Below are 16,078 nucleotides of genomic sequence, written 5' to 3'. Positions count from 1 at the left end.
GCTATTTTATTTTTTTATTTTTTTATTACTGAAATGTAGAAGCTACATCTATTGATTGGATTATATTACAAATGTGCATATACATGTCATGTGCATTCACAGTAATTAAAACTAATGACCAGCATCTTAAGTCTGCTAGTTACATTTATTTTCATGCAGTTGCCTCAACGTTTAAAAATTCTGTCTTCCAATAGATAACATAAATATAACATTCTAAACAGATCTTTTTCTGTCCGACTGCTAATTCTATTCATACAATTATAATTATCACATTAACGTCTCATCTCATGTCCCTCTAGTGTGTATACTCTAATGAGTCCGCTGCTTCATTATGCCATGTGCACCCTTCAGAGGGGGAGACTTCTACCTCAATCCATCAGGGATTTGTGAAGTGTGCTACTCAACCGTGAGGGTCTCAAAGCGCTGGGTGGGTGGGGGTGGGGGAGGGGGTGGAGGTCGGGCAGCTACAATTCACCTGAAGAGCCAGGTCTTAAGGTTCTTCCGGAAAGTGTGCAGAGTGGGGAACGTCTGATGTTGAGCGTAAGTTTGTTCCAGGTCTTTTCTGCAATGTAGGAGCTGGCTCATCCATCCGTTCTGGCTCTGCATATGTACGGGGTTTCGGCAAGGGTGTGGTCGGCAGAGAAGAGGTTTCTCTAGGTCTTCCAGTTCTCCTGTTGGTTTGCCTACTAAACATGCGTGTCAAGTTTCCAAATGTTCTTTTGTCTTTTCTGAAGCGGGAGTAGTTCGTTATATGTGGAGAAGCGTGGCTCAGTGGTTAGAGACGGCAGACCCGGAAGCTGAGATCGACCGTGGACCAGGGTTCGATTCCCCGCCTCGGCGGGTCTCGGGCTCAAAATTCCACGGACTCGACAATTCTCGCTCCGGTGCCTACTCGAATCACGGGGTCACACTCTGCAACTCTGGGCAATAGCTTGCTTAATCTCCACTACGGCCCCTCGCGGCGGGATGCCTGGCTTTCACCTTGTGGACACCCTGCCGGGGTTTCTCACAGGGGAATACCAGGACGGGTTCCCTAAGCAAGCGCCAGGATGCCCTTTGGGTGACAGGTTTGCGCTATGTAAGTACACCTACATTTACACACACATTTACATTTACATATGCCTCTGAGTGAGTGTTACAGTATAACATGTCGCTGTGCCAAGCTTTTAAGGTCAGGGTTGGGCCTCTTGCCCATCTCATTTCCAAACGGCGTTTTGCCAGTAGCATACTGATAGCTCTCAATTTGCGGTCTTTGCCTTTATCATTTTTCTATAACCTAGTAGCGCAAGGAATGGGTCCATCTCCAATGACATACCCACTATATTCCAAAGTTCTAGTGTGACCTTCCTCCAGAAGGAGAATACTTCCAGGCAGTGCCATGCCAAATGCATGAAGCCCGTGACCACTTATGCTAGTTCAATCTGTATATGTGTGATGTGCAACACGTTATAAGATGGATGAGAGCAAAACTGGGAGATTTACAATATTTCCATCTCCAATGATATACCCACTATATTCCAAAGTTCTAGTGTGACCTTCCTCCAGAAGGAGAATACTTCCAGGCAGTGCCATGCCAAATGCATGAAGCCCGCGACCACTTATGCTAGTTCAATCTGTATATGCATGCAGAGCTTGTGTGATGTGCAACACGTTATAAGATGGATGAGAGCAAAACTGGTAGATTTCCAATAATTTCATCATAGAAGTGGGAGAACTCTATGTTATCGGGCCACTCCTTGACCTTTGAGCTTTCAGGAGATCAGATTCAGGAAGTTGAGAGAAATTATCATCTAGAAGCTCCAGAAGAAGCCAAAATAGTATCCACTGGGAGCTGTGTCGACCAAAAATAGGGGATGTGTAAAGTGTATCATTTCATACCATTGGGCATGCTAATGGCTAAATAAATGATTTTAATGTATTAAAAGGATATCTATTGTAAGCTACCTGGATAGGTAACAGCGAACATCGAGGGAATAGCTTAAGGAGGTTTTAAAATGGGCTATCGCAGAAAGATCACAGGTTCTGGGCATGGAGGTTTCCGGACAAGCGGTTAGTTGCTGCATATGAACTCTTGCATATTTTAGTAGACTCTGTTGTGTACTTGTCACTCAAGTGACCACTGTGACTGAGGGAATAAGTGCAAAAGCCTATCTAATAAAAGGATTGCCTTTTTAGGTCAGCCTCCTCTACCCACTGTTTCTTGGAGTGCCATTCACATTTTGACCTACTTTTTGTCTAAAGTTTGAAAGACTCTTTTAATCATGGCATCAATATTTTATTGGTCATGCAAACACATCAATACGGAGAGGACCTCTCTCAATTAGCTGTTTTTCACTGTTTAACGTTTTGGTCTTTCTTCTATCAAGTTCAAGAATCATACATTGTCTTTGACTTTTTCTGTACAGCACTCCGACAACCTGGAGGCCTGGCCCGCCAAGAAAAACCCTGCAGACCTTTGTTACACACCATGGTGTCAGCAGGCTCTTGTACAATAAGACTGACCCCAAAGATCTTCTACCCGCTACATGTGTGGTAATCCTAAAATGGCAACAAACCCTACGTAGAATCAGATGGAGGGGATGTCTAACACAAACAAACCCTCTTTTGCAAAATTGCCTGCTTCCGTAATTAGCTGATTTACAGGGCCTCTGCAGTTGGGACCACATTGGCGTCTCAACATTAGGGGGTGTTATGAAAGGAACGGTCCTTAAATCATTTAGAGACCTCCAAAAAGAATTCCATATGCCCAATACCCAATTCTATCAGTTTCTGCAACTGCGACACGCCCTTCACCAATACATTAACAAATTTACTACCCTCCCAAAATTCAGCCGTCTTGAAGGCAAACTACTCATGGGGGATCTCGAGGAACATACAATATCCAAGATATATCAAACTCTAGTTACTAATAGCCCAACAACCTTACATGCTCTCAAGGTCGCCTGGGATACCGATATTAGACCACTGGAGGAAAACGGATGGACTGAAGCCCTACGATCACCACACAGTGCTGTAATTTCCTCTCGACTATGTGTCATCCAATTTAAATACCTCCACAGAGCTTACTACACCTGACACAGACTATGGACCTTGGGGTTGATTGCTTCCCCAATATGCCTGCAATGTCAATCAGATGAAGGCAGTTTCATACATACAAACTGGTCGTGCTTGGTCCTTGACCGGTTCGGGGGTGGGGTTCTCGCTTGCTTAGCTGAGGTACCGCCTTGGGACATACTGAGGTCTCCAAAATTAACATTCTTACATAGTACAGAAGTTTTAGGGGTTAACAGATACAAAAGACAATAACTGTTCCAAGGACTTACTGTCGCTAAGCGAGATATAGCCAGGCTGTGGAAGGCTGAAACCCCCCCCTGTTTCCTTCGATTGATAATGGCAGCATACGTATTTTGCACAAGAATCGTAGTGCTTCAATAAATAATTGAAATGCTAATTTCTGTATTTCTTGTGTCTACCTTTGGGCATGCACAAGTTACCAAATGAAAGGGCTTTAGGTCTGTTTCCAAGAATTCCTTGGGGAGTCGGGTTGTCATGTTCTGAGCTTGCACATACCACCTGTTACCTTGCTATTTTGGGGGTACAGATGGTGCACTGTGAGCTAGCCAGGACTCAGGCCAACATATCCTGATTGTGTGTGTGGACTCAGTCTCGAGTAGTTTTAACATTTATGTTGTCCAAACATGCACAGTCTTACTGAGAGAGTATAAACCAAACCACAAGAGGTCTTTGAATGGTGAACAGCCACATGAAACATTTGCTCAGGGGAAGTAAATCTCTGAACATTACTAAAATTAAATATGGTAAGAAAAACTCAAGATTCTATATATTTTGGAAAACACATTGAACAAACTTTCTCCAAACCTAGGCAACGGCTGCTCTACTATCCTATCCTAAAAGGTTGTAAGAATCATTTGTTGACAGTATAAACATTGTTGTTATGCTTGCCAAAGGTTTTTGTTTGCTTTTACAGAAGTTCTCAAACTGTCAATAGCTGGTAGTGTTCCAGAACAACTAACTAATGAGGTTAATCAAAAACCTATCCAACTTCTTTGCAGTACCTGTACAATCACTACCGGGCAAGCCAATGTACCTGCTCTTTTTCCTGTGATGCAAGTTGATCCTCAAGGTTTCTGTTTCTTTCTTTTTCTGCCGCCAGAGCGGTCTTAATGGCATTCAGATCAACCTGCAAAGCAGAAGCACCACATCAGACAGTATTAGAAAGAACAGTTTGACATATGTCCTCAGGGTCTCCCACCACCCTAGAGAATGGTATTACACCATGTGCACTCTAAGCCTACCAGGTTTGGCAAGAGATTGCAAACCTTTTCACCTTTAGGCCTTAAATCCGATCACTCGCCTCAAGGTCTGCAAGGTCAAGTCAATAGGAACCAGGAAAGAGCTTATCCACTGGATATTCTGGGCCTTTTCAGCAGCACTTGAGAGTCTTCATTTTTAGAGTTGAGGAGATTGCAGTTGTGACACCACTGTATATAAACATCGTTGTTATGCTTGCCAAAGGTTTTTGTTTGCTTTTACAAAAGTTCTCAAACAGCTTCCACTCTGATAGCTGGTAGTGTTGCAGAACAACTAACTAATGAGGTTTATCAAAAACCTATCCATCTTCCTTGCAGTACCTATAGAATCACTACCGCGCCAGCCAATGTACCTGCTCTTGATCCTGTGATGCAAGATGATCCTCAAGAGTTCTGGTTCTCTCTGTTTCTGCCTCCAGAGCGGTGTCAATGGCATTCAGATCAACCTGCAAAGCAGAAGCAACACATCAGACAGTATTAGAAAAAACAGTTTGACATATGTCCTCTTCTTCTCCCACCACCCTAGAGAATGGTTTTACACCACGTACACTGTAAGCCTACCAGGTTTGGCAAGAGATTGCAAACCTTTTCTCCTTTAGGACTTAAATCTGATCACTCGCCTCAAGGTCTGCAAGGTCAAGTCAATAGGAAGCAGGAAAGAGCTTATCCACTGGATACTCTGGGCCTTTCCAGAAGCACTAGTCTTAATTTTTAGAGTTGAGGAGATTGCAGTTGTGACACCTCTGTGTAGTTTCCACTAATCGTATGAACTGCGCGTTTGCAAATGGAATAACGTAGGATGGTGCCAGACTGATTCCATGCACCCCGCACTAGCACCTGGTTGCTCAGAGGACAAACACAAGAGTGTAGAACATTTGATGTCTCGAAGCAAAGAAAAAGAGAGGCTTCAGCGTCTTTTTTGCATGTTGAACACACTTTGGAAATAAGAATGATGGAAAAGGGGCATGGGACTTACACATATGGGAACATCTAGAGGGTCCTACAGGACAACACCGCACATCCCCCTGGCTGATTGTAGATAACAAGGGGAAAAGAGAGGTTGAGGGCATCTATAGAGCTGAATAGTTTTTAGGCTCTACGAGATGGTATGCTTTTTCGTGTTGTAAGTAGGAAAAGCGACTGTTCGTAAGAAATGTTGTACCTTTTCACACCAGCCAGAGGTCAATGAACTGTCAACTGCAAAAACAACAGTTGATGGACAGAATGCAGAACAATGTCATGCATTCACTGAACTGTTGACTACTTTACCCAGGCAAGTGAGCAAGATGATTTCTGAGCTACAGAAAGCAGGAATAGTTTTGGATGGAGTCACAACAACGGGTGTCAGGGGAGATTATAAGTGAAATTCTGAACTTCACCTGCTAGTAAGGCGCTCAAGCATGACCCTACACTAAAGATGTAACAGGTAAGGCACCATTTATGCTAGTTTATTTACTTATTTTTTATTAGTAATATGTAGAAGCTACATCTATTGACTGGATTATATTAAATGTGCATATACATGACATGTGCATTCACAGTAATTAAGACATATGATCAGCATCTTAAATCTGCTAGTTACTTTTATTTTCATGCAGTTGCCTCAACGTTTAACAATTCTGTCTTCCAATACATAACATACATGTAACATTCTACACAGATCTTTTTCTGTCCGACGGCTAATTCTATTTATACAATTCTAATGATCACATTAACATCTCATCTCATGTCCCTCTAGTGTGTATGCTCTAATGAGTCCGCTGCTTCACTATGCCCTGTGTACCCTTCACGGGGGGAGACTTCTACCTCAATCCATCAGGGATTTGTGAAGTGTGCCACTCAACCGTAAGGGTCTCAAGACGCTGGGAGGGATGTTGGTGGGGGGTGGGGGTTGGACAGCTCCGATACACCCAAAGAGCCAGATTTTGAGGTATTTCCCGAAAGTGTGCAGAGTGGGGGAACGTCTGATGTTGAGCGGGAGTTCGTTCCAGGTCTATGCTGCAATGTAGGAGCTGGCTCTCCCACCCGTTCTGGCTCTGCATATGCGCGGGGTTTCGGCAAGGGTGAGGTGGGCGGAGTCCTCCAGTTTGTTTGCCCACTAAATATGCCTGACAAGTTTCCCAGATGTTCTTTTATCTATTCTGAAGCAGGAGTAGTTTGTTATATGCCTCTGAGTGAGTATTACAGTATAACATGTCGCTGTGCCACGCTTTTAGGGTCAGGGTTGGGCCTCTTACCCATCTCATTTCCAAACGGCGTTTTGCCAGTAGCATACTGAAAGATCTCAGTTTGCTGTCTTTGCCTTGCTTATCATTTTACTATAACCTAGTAGAGCAAGGAATAGGTCCATCGCCAATGTCATACCCACTATATTCTAAAGTTCTAGTGTGACCTTCCTCCAGAAGGAGAATACTTCCGAGCAGTGCCATGCCAAATGCATAAAGCCCGCGACCACTTATGCTAGTTCAATCTGTATATGCATGCAGAGCTTGTGTGATGTGCAACACGTTATAAGATGGATGAGAGCAAACCTGGTAGATTTCCAACATTTTCATCATAGAAGTGGGATCATTCAATGTTATCTGGCCACTCCTTGACTCCAGAAGAAGCCCAAATAGTATCAACTGGGAACTGGGCTGACCAAAAATAGGGGATGTGTAAAATTTATCATTTCATGTCATTGGGCATGCTGATGGCTAAATACATTATTTTAATGCATTAGAAGGATATCTATTGTAAACTATCTGGATAGGTAACTGTGAACATAGAGGGAATAGCTTAAGGAGGTCTTAAAATGGGCTATCACAGAAAAAAGTTCACAGGTTCTGGGCATGGAGGTTTCCGGACAAGCGGTTAGTTGCTGCATATGAAATCTTGCATATTTTAGTAGACTCTGTTATGAACTTGTCACTCAAGTGACCACTGTGAGGGAGTGAATAAGTGATACAGCCTACATAATAAAAGGATTGCCTTTTTAGGTCAGCCTCCTTTACCCACTGTTTCTTGGAGTGCCATTCACATTTTGTACCGACATTTTGTCTATAGTTCGAAAGACTCTTTTTATCATGGCACTGATATTTTGCTGGGCATGCGAACGCATCAATACGGAGAGCACCCCTCTCAATTAGTTGTTTTTCACTGTTAAACATATTGTTGTTGGTCTTACTTTCTTCTATCGAGTTCAAGATTCATACATTGTCTTTGACTTTTTCTGTGCAGCACTCAGACAACCTGGAGGCCTGGCCCGCCAAGAAAAACCCTGCAGACCTTTGTTACACACCATGGTGTCAGGAGGCTCTTGTACAATAAGACTGACCCAAAGATCTTCTACCCGCTACACGTGTGGTAATCATAAAATGGCAACAAACCCTACGTAGAATCGGATGGAGGGGATGTCTAACACAAACAAACCCTCTTTGGCAAAATCGCCTGCTTCCGCAATTAGCTGATTTACAGGGCCTCTGCAGTTGGGACCAAATTGGCGTCTCAACATTAGGGGGTGTTATGAAAGGAACGGTCCTTAAATCATTTGGAGACCTCCAAAAAGAATTCCATATGCCCATACCCATTTTTATCAGTTTCAGCAACTGCAACACACCCTTCACCCATACATTAAAATATGTACTACCCTCCCAGAATTCAGCCGTCTTGAAGGCAAACTACTCATGGGGGATCTCGAGGAACAAAGGATATCCAAGATATATAAAACTCTAGTTACTAATAGCCCAACAACCTTAGATGCTCTCAGGGTCGCCTGGGATACCGATATTAGACCACTGGATGAGGACGACTGGACCGAAGCCCTACGGTGCCGCAATTTCCTCTCAACTTCATCTCATCCAATTTAAATATCTCCACAGAGCTTACTACACCCCACACAGACTATGGACCGTGGGGGTTGATTACTTCCCCAATATGCCTCCGATGTCAATCAGACGAAGGCACTTTCATACATACAAACTGGTCCTGCTTGGTTCTTGACAGGTTCGGGGGAGGGGTTCCCACTTGCTTGGCTGATGTTCTGGCTTGGGACATACTGAGGTCTCCAAAATTAACATTCTTACACAGTACACAAGGTTTAGGGGGTAATGGATACAAAAGACAATTACTGTCCTAAGGTCTTAATGTCACTAAGCGAGATATAGGCAGGTTGTGGAAGGCTGAAACCCCCCTTTCTTTCCTTCGATTGATAATGGCAGCACATGTATTTTACACAAGAATCGTAATGCTTTAATAAATAATTGAAATGCTAATTACTGTATTTCTTGTGTCTCCCTTTGGGCATACACAAGTTACCAAATGAAAGGGCTTTAGGTCTGTTCCTTGGGGAGTTGGGGTTGTCATGTTCTGAGGTTGCACATACCACCTGTCACCTTGCTACTTTGGGGGTACAGATAGAGCACTGTGAGCTAGCCAGGACACAGGCCAACATATCCTGATTGTGTGTGTGAACTTAGTCTCGCGTAGTTTTAACATTTATGTTGTCCAAACATGCACAGTCCTTCTGAGAGAGTATGAACCGTACAACAAGAGGTCTTAGAATGGTGAACAGCCAAATGAAACATTTGCTCAGGGGAAGTAAATCTCTGAACATTATTGAAATTAAATATGATAAGAAAAACTGAAGAGTCTATATATTTTGGAAAACACTTAGAACAAACTTTCTCCACACCTAGGCAATAGCTGCTCTACTATCCTATCCTAAAAGGTGGTAAGAATCATTTGTTGACAGTATAAACATGGTTGTTATGCTTGCCAAAGGGTTTTGTCTGCTTTTACAAATGTTTTCAAGCGGCTTCCGCCCTTATAGCTGGTAGTGTTGCAGAACAACTAACTAATGAGGTTAATGAAAAACCTATCCAACTTCTTTGCAGTACCAGTAAAATCACTACCGGGACAGCCAATGTACCTGCTCATGTTTCAATGATGTTAGATGAGTCTCAAGTTTTTTGTTTTTCTCTTTCTCTGCCTTAAGAGCAGTCTTCAGGGCATTCAGATCATCCTGCAAAGCAGAAGCAACAGATCAGACAGTATTAGAAAGAATAGTTTGACGTATGTCCTCAGGGTCTCCCACCACCCTAGAGAATGGTATTACACCATGTGCACTCTAAGCCTACCAGGTTTGGCAAGAGATTGCAAACCTTTTCACCTTCAGGATAAATCTGATCACTTGCCTCAAAGTGTGCAAGGTCACGTCAATAGGAACCAGGAAAGAGCTCGTCACCTGGATACTCTGGACCTTACCAGCAGCTCCAAAGAGTCTTCATCTTTAGTGTTGAGGAGATTGTAGTTGTGATACCGCTGTGTAGATTCCACTAACCAGTAGGAACTGCACGTTTGCAAATGGCATAAACTTAGGATGGTGCCAGACTGATTCCATGCACCCCGCACTAGTACCTGGTTGCTCAGAGGACAAACACAAAGAGTGCAGAACATTTGATGTCTCGCAGCAAAGAAAAAGGGAAGCTTCAGTGCCTTTTTTGCATGTTGAACCCAATTTGGAAATAAGAATGATGGAAAAGGGGCATGGGACTTACACATATGGGAACATCTAGAGGGTCATACAGGACAACACAGCACATCCCCCAGGCAGATAGTAGATAACAAGGGGAGAAAAGAGGTTGAGGGAGTCTACAAAGGTGAAGGGTTTTTAGGCTCTACGAGATGGTATGCTTTTTTTTAGTGTTGTAAGTATGAAAAACGACTGTTCGTAAGAAATGTTGTACCTTTTCACACCAGCCAGAGTACAATGAACTGAAGACTACTTTACCCAGGCAAGTGAGCAAGATGATTTCTGAGCTACAGAAAGCAGGAATAGTGTTGAATGGAGTCACAACAACGGGTGTCATGGGAGATTACAAGTGACATTTTGACTTCACCTGCTACCAAGGAGCTCAGCATGACCCCACAGTAAAGACGTAACAGGTAAGGGACCATTCATGCTCGTTTTAAAAAAAGAAATTGATTAGTGAAATGTAGTAGCTACATCTGTTGACTGGATTACATTACAACTTTACGTATACATGTCATTTGCAGTCGCAATAGTTAAGACATATGACCAGCATCTTGAGTTTTCTAGTTACATTCATTTTCATGCAGTTGCCTCAACGTTTAACAATTCTGTCTTCCAATACATAACATACATGTAACATTCTACACAGATTTTCTCCTGCCTGCCTGCTGATTCTATTTATACAATAATAATGATCACATTAATGTCTCATCTCATGTCCCTCTAGTGTGTATACTCTAATGAGTCCGCTGCTTCACTATGCCCTGTGCACCCTTCATGGGGGGAGACTTCTACCGCAATCAATCAGGGACTTGTGAAGTGTGCTAGTCAACCGTGAGGGTCTCAAGGCGCTGGGTGGTTGGGGGGGTGGAGGTTGGGCAGCTCACCCGAAGAGCCAGGTTCTTGAGGTTCTTCCTGAAAGTGTGCAGAGTGGGGGAACGTCTGATGTTGAGTGCAAGTTCATTCCAGGTCTTTTCTGCAATGTAGGAGCTGGCTCATCCATCCGTTCTGGCTCTGCATATGCACGGGGTTTCGGTGAGGGCGAGCTCGGGGAGCAAAGTTTTCTCTAGGTCCTCCAGTTCTTCTGTTTGCTTGCCAAATAAATATGCCTGATAGGTTTCTCAGATGTTCTTTTGTCTATTCTGAAGCGGGAGTAGTTCGTTATATGCCTCAGAGTGAGTATTACAGTATAACATGCCGCTGTGCCAAGCATTTAGGGTCAGGATTGGGCCTCTTGCCCATCTCATCGCCAAACGGGGTTTTGCCAGTAGCATACCGATAGATCTCAATTTGCGGCCTTTGCCTTTCTTATCATTTTACTATAGCCTAGTAGCGCCAGGAATGGATCCATCTCCAAAGTCATACCTATCATATTCCCAAGTTCTAGTGTGACCTTCCTCCAGAAGGAGAATACTTCCGGGCAGTGCCATGCCACATGCATGAAGCCTGCGACCATTTATGCAGGTTCAATGTGTATATGCATGCAGAGTTTGTGTGATGTACACCACGTTATGAAAGCAAAACTGGTAGATTTCCAACATTTTCATCATAGAAATGAGAGAACTCTATGTTATCGGGCCACTCCTTGACGTTTGAGCTTTCAGGAGATCAGAGTCAGGAAGTTGAGAGAAATTATCATCTAGAAGCTCCAGAAGAAGCCCAAATAGTATCCACTGGGAACTGTGCTGACCAAAAATAGGGGATGTGTAAAATGTATCATTTCATGCCATTGGGCATGCTAATGGCTAAGTAAATGATTTTAATGCATTAGGAGGATATCTATTGTGAGCTACCTAGATAGGTAACTGCGAGCATAGAGGGAATAGCTTAAGGGGGTCTTTAAATGGGATATCGCAGAAAGAAGTTCACAGGTTCTGGGCATGGAGGTTTCTGGACAAGCGGTTAGTTTCTACATATGAACTCTTGCATATTTTAATAGACCCTGTTGTGTACTTTTCACTCAAGTGACCACTATGAGGGAGGGAATAAGTGATAAAGCCGATATAATAAAAGGATTGACTTTTTAGGTCAGCCTCCCTTACCCCACTGTTTCTTGGATGGCCACTCACATGTTGTACCTAGTTCTGGTCTATATTTCGAAAGACTCTTTTTATCATGGCATCGATATTTTGCTGGGCATGCGAATGCATCAATACAGAGGGCACCCCTCTCCATTAGTTGTTTTTCAGTGTTAAACGTTTTGTTGTTGGTCTTACTTTCTTGTAGCAAGTTCAAGGATCATACATTGTCTTTTACTTTTTCTGTGCAGCACTCCGACAACATGGAGGCCTGGTCCGCCATTTAGAAAAACCCTGCAGACCTTTGTTACACAACATGGTGTCTGCAGGCTGGCCAGGATGCATCCTACAGGCAAGTAGGAAACCAGAGGCATTGCAAGCCGGAGGGCCCATGGTCATGTGCATACATCAGCTGTGGCTCGGTCACCAGTCGGCTGATGGGGGAGGGCTGGAGTGCATCAGATTTTTGATGTGTTGGTTCATGAATATGCAGCAGTGCAGTCAGTGCAACTGTTGCACAGGTGGTACTGGAGACAGCAAGCAAGTAGCCCCAGACCACAAACTGACTTTACAAAATGGCAACCATCCTAGATTTTAAAGTCAGTTTCTCATTGTTTTAACAGCCTTACCCTGCTTTAGCGGAACTGTCAGATGCAGGCGTCTGCAGGCCTTGTTGCGGCTTACCCCTTATTCCTTGAGTGACTTCCTCACTCATCGTTTAACTCAAGATTGATTCTTTTCCAATAAATATGTTGGGGCACCTCTGGATTATGCCATTAGTGACAACCCCCTTGTTTTCAACAAACATGAGGCACCAAGATCAGAGTTTAACAACTCTTTGTTGTTGTTCAGGGAAAGTCAGCTCTCAAAAGTGTAAGGTTATGGGGAATTTCATTCATATCCACCATCTCAAAAACGTTTGAGTACTCTGTAAAAGATTAAAGGGGCCATCCGTGGAATGATGTTAAAATTTGACATAGAGGACACATGGAGAAGTAGTCATTCTTGGCAATGGGCCCCATTATACAAAATAGGGCCCAGAGTTTTTTCTTATTTTAGCAAGAAGTAGAGTCAAAAATGGCAAAGCGGAGGAAAGAGGCCATTATAAGGCACAGGGGAACTGCAAAGGGCAAAAGTTCAGAAAACAACAACCTGGAATGGAGGCAAAACTGAGTACCACGATAAAGGCAGAGGATGAATCTACAAGAGAGTAAGCCGGAGCCATGAGCGGGGGCAGTTTCAGCTTGCGCTGCTGCAGGTTGCTTTCTTTCAACATCTGAAGCGCAAATAGACTTAAGTCTTCATACTGAGGATTACTAGTATACTGAGCATTACTAGTAGAGAGATAAAGTAGAAATCAAACCTCCAAGTTCTCTAGAAATGGCACAGCATCATTCAACATGAAAAAGGACTACTTGGGTGCCTTCAAAAATTCCTACAACCAGAGCTTTTCCAAGCTTAACCTGGACTGGCACTTTGATGATGATTTCCTTTCCTTTTTTGTGTGTCTCCAGGATGAATCCAAGTGGCACCTTCTCCTCCTTTGTGGATCTATGAGAAGAATGGCTTCTCATCAACCACTCAGGTCCACTTCACAAGGGAAAACAAGACTCGTCCCCTCTCTTTTTGAACTATGATGAACAAGAACAAGTATTCCTTTCTTCCATCTGATAGTTTTACAATGCCCCTTGATGCATGGCACATGGAATAGCAGTACTGCACTTTATGCTGTTTCATTAATACCAGTTCATCCTTTAGATGCTGTTTATATCCTCTGCCTCTGACTGCAGACTACATTGGTGTACTTGCCAAGGTCTATGAATGCCCAACTCTAATAACTCACATGAAGAATGACCTTTCACTTCTAGCACTGGAAGGATTTTAAGAATGACAATGGCACACAACCCACTCCCTATAGGACAGGATAACTCAATGTGAGGCAGTCTGGAGAATTTCATTTATAGGACTCAATATTGCTTTCCTTTAGCATTGCATGGCACAATTGCCTGGCACAATTGCCTGGCACAAGAATGAAGGGCATTCTCCTTTAGAACTCTGAACCCTCTAAACTCTGAAGTTGGGTAGCTCCTGGGAAAGGCATTAGTGATTCTCACCTCTAGGTGTGCCATGTTTAAATGACTGGCTCAACTGGATAGCTCACTGAAAAGGCAGCAGAACACAGAACCTTTCACCAAGTTGATAGCAGTGTACAAGGGACGTACGCAGCTATACCGAGTTACCATTCGGATCAATGTCTTTATGGGAAGAGTGGCGCGGAAAAAGGGAAGAGGAAGCGACACCCAATGATGCTAAGTAAGCAGCATTGCTTAAAAAATGCCAGCCAATCAACTGGTAAGTAGGGACCTTGCTCCTAGCAAAGAATAGTTGTTTGGATGCCAGATTTCTTTCCTGCAGTGTGGTGTACAACTTTTCAGACCGCATCGGTGATGGGATGCCCAAGGAAAAATACATAGAAGCCGGGAGTGAGAGATGGTGTATCCAGGGCCAGCTTTAGGGCAGTGCGACTGGGGCAGTCGCAACGGGCGTTGACCTGTTGAGGGGGGCGCTGTGAACTCAGGGGAGCACTGTGTTTAGCAATATCTTCTGATAGGAGAGATGAAGGGCACTTTTGCAGATGGTAGGGAGAGAATCTGAGGAGGTGGTCATGGGATGTGGCGGCACCAAAAGTGATTGTCGCACTGGGTGCCACCAGCGCTAAAGCCGGCCCTGGGTGTATCCACAGCATGTGCATGGCCTAATGTAATTGGTGGATGCTTGCAGAGGAGAGGAAGATCACGTTGCAGACTTTTAAGAGTGTGAGAAGTCAAGCACTGTGCCCACAGTGCAATGCTTCAGCCCTGCACCCCAAAAACTGGGTGGTGGAAGCAGGTAAGATCACCACACCCGCAGCAGGTGATAACATTCTTTTTCATCAGTTGACATCCTCCTGGCAAAAAGTGACATCATTAATTCAGTAAGGGAAGGATTCTCTAGAGATTGACTGGATCCTTGGAGGCTCAAGAGCGGGATGGATCAGCAGTAGGCAACCTTGTGCCTCCGGAAGGAAGAGTCCCCAGGGCCCACCTACTTCATGTTCATCTCAACAAATTCTATGTTTGCTGGAGATGGAGAGGACTCATCAATAGCCTGAGCCAGACAGTAAGCAGGTGAAGAGAGGGGATGTCACCAGCGTAGGGTTATTAACCTGAGTGGTTGAGGATAAGTTAGGCGGGGTTCCTGGGATGAGGTGCCTTGAATCTGATGCACAGGTAGGATCTACTTCGTGGCTGCTAATCAGGGAACAGAGAAACACTTATATGCTAACAGACCTGTGAGGATATTGCACCCTCTTTTGACTCACATGATCATGCTTCCCTCAGTTTGTTTCTAGTCTACTCGCCAGAATAGGTGGAGACACCCTTGTGAATCTGCAAGTCATGGACCGAAGTACGAATCAACCCTGTAAGGAGCCCTTATTCCCAAAAGCTGGAGTGCCACTACAGTCACACTGAATGTGGACTTCATTGTTTATCTCAAGTGAGGGATGTATGTATTGCCAAAATCAAGCCATCCACATCATTTTACATATACTGGTGATGCATGTAGACAATATGTTGCACTGGGGACACATTTGTTTCAGAGGCTAGATTTGGGATGACAGCATGGCACATAAGCAGCCATGGGGAGGCCTTTATTATCATATTATCCAATAGGGTAGCATCAAACCAGATGGAGGAAATTATAGGGCTAGATGTAGGTAATCACAAATTACAGATTCTAAAATACCGAATTTTGCCGATTCGGTATTTAAGAATCGTTAATTGTGATGTAGGAAATAATTCGGTAAATGTTACTGATTCGGTAAGATTCCTTATTCCCGAATCGGTAATACCGATTCGGTAATAAGGAATCACCTTCCCAATGAATGGGAAGGTGATTCCTTATTACCGAATCGGTAAATACCGAATCGGTAATAGGGGGAACATATTTAATGTTGGCAGGGTGTCACATTGACACCTTGTTGCACCACTGAATGGTGCATGTGTGCACATGTGGCGCACATGGATATATGACGGTACAACGCGTACCGTCACAACGCATACCTTTACAACGCGGCCGTGACAACGCAAGTCGTTACCACGACTTGCGTTGGGGGGGCGCGGATTTCGAATAGTTTAATTTACTATTCTAACACCAGTCCCCGTGGACCCTAGGGA

The sequence above is a fragment of the Lissotriton helveticus genome, chromosome 11 (genome assembly GCF_964261635.1).
Source record: "Lissotriton helveticus chromosome 11, aLisHel1.1, whole genome shotgun sequence".
Lineage (NCBI taxonomy): Eukaryota > Metazoa > Chordata > Amphibia > Caudata > Salamandridae > Lissotriton > Lissotriton helveticus.
Note: the sequence above shows the minus strand (reverse complement) of the source record.